Genomic DNA, 6,000 nt, shown 5'->3' with positions numbered 1-6,000 from the left:
TGGCTCACAGGGGGCACCTAGTTGCCTGGTTCCACTGCTTCCCCAGTGGGAGGGGATGTCACCCCAAATGGTGGTCACCCACCATAGAAGAGTAGGCATACCACCCAATGTCAATTACAGGAAGAATTGTCAATTACAGGCCTCAGTGGAAGAATCATCAACAGGAAGGAATCACCGATGGCAGAAAGGATTTTAGAACGCTTGGTCACCCAAAATGGAGACCATCTACATCTTTGGAGGAAAAGATGGAAGGATGAGTAAAGGCACCAAAGTTACAGAGTCCTGCTTCCACCCTGGCCTCTTCCATTAGCCCTTGGCCTCCAGAAATCAAGGCACATCTGTGAGCCTATTGCCCAGTTTCCTCTTGTTAGAAGACAGCAATGCCTGGAGTTATGCCAGCAGAGACCTTAGGCCCTCCTTCTAGGTGATGATCAGGGATTTAAGTCCCAAGTGGGTCTCCTGTCAGAGACCTTTGGGACCCTGTTCCCCAGCTGGAGTCCCCATTGAGATTACTGGGGATTTTAACTATTGATTTTGAAATAATTATAGAATCACAGGAAGTTGCAAAAATAGTAGTTTTAATTTCGAAATAATTATAGATTCACAGGAAGTTGCACAGATAGAATAGAGTTCTGGTGTGTCCATGTCTTACACAATGTCTTACACAATGATGGTATAGTATGAAAACCAGGAGTGTGGCATTAGTACAGTGTGGGTACAGTTCCAAGTCCTTTGATCACATGTCTAGATGTATGTGACTATCACTGCCAGCAAGATCCAGAATTTGTCCCTTACTACAAGGCTTTTCCTTGTAGTCAAACCTACTTCCTTTTGCCCCTGGCAACCAGCAATCTGTTTTCCATCTCTATCATTTTGTCATTTCAGGAATGTTATATAAAAGGAATCAAATGGTGCATGACCTTTTGAGGTTGACCTTTTTTTCCTTAGTATAATGCCCTTCAGAATCATTAACGATATTGTGCCCTGCTCTTGCTGCTCCATGGTATGGATGGATCACAATTTAACTCTTCCCTTACTAAGGGGCATGCTGGTTGTTGCCAGTTTTTGGCTATTACAAATAAAGCTGCTGTGAACAATTGTGTAAAGGTTTGTATGTGGACATAAGTTTTCATTTTGGGGGGATAAACACCTAGGAATGCAATTGATGAGTCACATGGTAGATGTATTTTGTTTATTTTTCAAAAAACCCACAACCTAATGTTCTGGAGTGGCTGTAGCATTTATATTCTTAGCAGCAACGTATAAATGATCCAGTTTCACTGTATCTGTCACTGATACGTGGTATCATTGCTAGTTTTTTATTTTGGCTGTTCTAATAGCTATGTAGTGATATCTTACCATGGTCTTGATTTGCATTTCACTGATGGCTAGTGATGTTGATCATCTCTTTATGTATTTATTAGCCATCTGTGTATCCCCTTTGATGAAATGTCTCTTCAGGACTTTAGCCCGTTTTCTAATTGCCCATACAATCCACTTACTTACAGTGTACACTTCAGTGGTTTTATGCTCACAGTGGTTTATATTCACAAAGTTGTGCAAACATCAACACAATCAACTGAGCCAGTCAGGCACCTCCAACCACAATCAATTTTAAAACATTTCATCACCCCCAAAATAAACCCATGCGCATTAGCAGTCACCTCCCATTTCCTCCCAGGACCCCCACCCCAGCTCTAGGCAATCATTAAATCTACTTTGCATCTCTATAGATTTTCCTTTTCTAGACATTTCATATAAATGGAATCACATAATATGTGGTCTTTTGTGATCAGCTTCTTTCACTTAATGTTTCCATGTTCAGCTGTGTGGTAGTATCTATCAGTACTTTATTTCTTTTTATTGTCAAAAAATTTATTATGTGGATTTACCACGTTTTCTTTATCCATTCATCATTTGAAGGACACCCGGGCTTTTCCTATTTTTTGCCTTTTATAAATAACGCCACTATGCACATTTGTGTTCAAATTTCTGGATGGTTATGTTTTTCTCTTGGGCATATACCTAGGAGTGGAAGTGCAGAGTTATACGGCAATTCTACATTTAACCTTCTGAGGAACTGTTTTGAGATTGTTTTCCAAAGTGGGTGGAGAATTTTACACTCCTACCAGCAATATATAAAAGATTCAGTTACAGCACATCCTTTCCAGCATTTTATATATATATATATATATATTTTTTAAAGATTTTATTTATTTATCAGAGAGAGAGGGGGAGAGAGCGAGCACAGGCAGACAGAAAGGCAGGCAGAGGCAGAGGGAGAAGCAGGCGTCCTGCCGAGCAAGGAGCCCGATGCGGGACTCGATCCCAGGACGCTGGGATCATGACCTGAGCCGAAGGCAGCCGCTCAACCAACTGAGCCACCCAGGCGTCCCTCCAGCATTTTATATTGCCACTGTTTTTTATTTTAGCTAACAATAATAGGTGTGTGGTACTATTACCTCATTGTGGTCATAATTTGTATTTCTCTAAAGGCTAGTGATTCTTGAGCATCTTTTTATTTTATGTATTTATTTTTTATTATTAGTTTCAGGGGTAGAATTCAGTGATTCTTCAGTTGCATTCAACACCCAGTGTGAACATCTTTTATATGATTATTTTCCATCTATATATCCATCCACCTTCATGGAAATGTCTCCTCATGTCTTTTGCCCATTGTGAAAATTACTGAAGAAAAACCTCACTAAAACGGAGCAGGGAGGCTAGAAGGGGAAATTGAAAGGGGGAGCCATACAACTCAATGTCAATTACATGAAACATGGTTAACTACAAACCCCAAAAAAAGAATTCTCAACAGGTAAGAATCTTCAATGCACAGGCCCCAAGTGGAGAAAAGATGAGCATTTCACCTCCTATAAGAAATCAACGACCACTGCAACTCATCCTATGAGAAACACTTATCACCCTGGACTTGTGTTTTTCTCCAACAGACTTTTGTTCCCAACAACTCCTTTTAACTTCCTTGTCCATAAAATAACGTTCCTCTCCTTTGTTGCATTTACCTGTGGTTTTACCATAGCTTGCTTGTACACTGCAATTCTGTTATTCCCGAATAAACTAATTTTTGCTGGTAAAACAACTTACTGGTTTATTTGGCGGATTAACACCATCTTCTAATTTGATTGATTTTTTTTTTAATGTTGAGTTTTGAGAGTTCTTTATATATATGCATTCTAGGTATGCACATATTCTCTTCAAGTCTGTAGTTGGTCTTTCATTGTCTTAACAAGGTCTTTTACAGAGCAAAACAAAACAAAACAAAACAAAAACCAAACAAATTTTCAATTTTGATGAAGTTCAATTTATAGATTTTTGGGGTTATGCTTTTGGTGTCATGTCTAGGAATGCTTCATCAGGCCCTATTCCCAAAGATTTCCCCCCATGTTACCTTCTAAAAGTTTTATAGTTAGCTGTTTTGTACACAAATCTGTGATCCACACTTTGAACTCCTTTTTGTATAAAGTGTGAGATTTGGGTTGAGGTTCATGTTTTTGCTTATGGATATAGCCAATTGCTCCAGCAACATTTGTTGAAAAGACTTACATTTCTTCCACTGGATTCCTTTTGCTTCTTTTTAAAAAATTAGTTGGCCACATGTGTGTTCTCTAGTTCATTCAGCTGACCTATGTATTTATTCCCCCCACCAGTACCACACAGTTTTGATTACTGGATTTACTTTAAAATAAGCTTTGAAATCAGGGTAGAGTGACCACCCCATTATTCTTCTTCAGAAATATTCTATCTAGGAGCGCTTCAGTGGCTCAGTCAGTTGAACGACTGACTCTTGATTTCAGCTCAAGTCATGATCTCAGGGTCCTGGGATCGAGCACCCTATCAGGCTCCATGATCAGCAGTGAGTCTGCTTGAGGATTCTCTCCCTCTGCCTCTCCCCTGCTCATGCACATGTTCTTTCTCTAAAATAAATAAATAAATCTTTAAAAAAATAATCTATTCTAGTTCTCTTTCTATATAAACTTCAGAGTAATCTTGTCTATAGCTACACAAATGTTTGCTAGGATTTTGAAAGTAGTTGCATGAAATCTGCTTGTCAACTTTGGGAGAATTGACATCTTTATTGTATTTAGTCTTCCAGTTCATGAATCTGGTATTTATTTAGGTTTTCTTTTATTGTTTCAGCATTGTTTTATCATTTTCAGTATGCAAGTCTTATATAGGTTTTGTTAAATTTATTACATCTAATTATTTCTTTTTAAAAAGCCATTATAAATGGAAGTGTATTTTACATTTCAGCTTTCATGTGCTCATTGTCAATATTAAAAAAAGTTACTAATTTTTGTGTTGATCGTGTATTCTGTAACCTGGCTAAACTTCCAGTACTATACTGAGTAGAGTGGTGACAGTTGGGCATCCTAGCCTTGTTCCCAATCTGCAGGGGGAAAGTATTCAGTCTTTCAGTGTAGACATATCACCTTCAGGTTTTTGTTTTGTTTTGTTTTGTTTTGTTTTAAAGGTTAGTTATAGATGGTCAAGTTGAGGAATTTCCTCTCTGTTCCTGGTTTCCAGAGAGTTCTTTTCATAAACAGCTGTTGAATTTTGTCGAATGTTTTTTTCCTACAACAATTTATATGATCATCTGATTTTTCTTCTTTATCCTATTAACGTATTACATTGTTTGATTTTCAAATAGTGAATCAGTTTTGCGTCCCTGGAATAATAGTCACTTGGTCATAGTGTATAATTCTTTTCATATATTGCTGAATTCTATCTGCTAGTATTTGGTAAAATTTTTTGTCCCCCATATTCATGAGGAATATTGGTCTGTAGTATTCCTTTATACTGCTTTGTCTTTTATATCTGTTTATTTGTTTGTATCAGGGTAATCCTGGCTTCAGAGAATGAGTTAAGAAGTGTTCCCTCTCCTATTTTCTGGAAGAGATTATGTTGAATTGGTGTTACGTCTTCAAACATTAGCTTGAATTCTCCAGTAAAGCCATATGTGCCTGGAGATTTTTTTTTTCACATTTTCAATGATCTCAGTAGTTATAGGGCTATTAAAATTACCTAACTGAGGGGCACCTGGCTGGCTCTGTTGGTAATGCATCTGCCTTTGGCTCGGGTCATGATCCTGGGGTCCTGGGATCAAGCCCTGCATTAGGTTTTCTGCTCAGCTGGGAATCTGCTTGTTCCTCTCCCTCTGCCCTGCTTGTGCTTTTTATCTCTCAAATAAATAAATAAAATCTTTAAAAAACACAAAAATTACCTAATTGACATTTGGTGAGTTGTGGTAGTTTGTATTTTTTGAGGAATTGATCCATTTAATCTTTATTTTGGAATTTATGTGCATAGACTTGTTCATAGTATTCCCTTATTATCTTTTTGATGTCTGCAGGACCTCTCATGACGAATTGATGTTAACAATTTGTCTTCTCTCTTTTTTTGTCAGTCTTGCTAGAGATTTGTCAGCTTTATTGGTCTTTTCATGAAATAGACATTTAATTATCTCTATTATTTCTCTGTTTTCTGTTTCATTGATTTCTGCCTTTGTACTTATTATTTCCTTTCTTATGCTTGCTTTGGGTTTATTTTTCTCTTATTTTCTAGCTTCTAGAGATGGAACCTTATATTGTTCATTTGAGGCTTTTCTTCTTCTTCTTTTTTTAAAAGATTTATTTATTTGAAAGAGAGAGCGTGGAAGCCGGAGGAGGGGCAAAGGGAGAGGTAGAGAGAGAGAATCTGAAGCAAACTCCCTACTGAGTGTGGAGCCTGACGTAGGTTCAATACCATGACCCTGAGATCATGACTTGAACTGAAATCAAGATTCAGAAGCTTAACTTACTGAGCCTACTTAAGCAGGTGCCCCTGAAGCTTTTCGTCTTTTAATGTAAGCATTCGATGTTATAAATTTCCCTCCTGAACTTAGCTGTGCCTTACAAAATTTGATAAGTTCTATTTTCATTTTCTTTCAGTTCAATTTTTTTTTTTTTTTTTTTTACATTTCTCTTGAGACTTCCTCTTTGA

This window comes from Mustela putorius, unplaced genomic scaffold (assembly GCF_011764305.1).
Source record: "Mustela putorius furo isolate JIRA1106 unplaced genomic scaffold, ASM1176430v1.1 tig00000174_pilon_pilon_pilon, whole genome shotgun sequence".
NCBI lineage: Eukaryota > Metazoa > Chordata > Mammalia > Carnivora > Mustelidae > Mustela > Mustela putorius.
This window is presented reverse-complemented; position numbering follows the sequence as displayed.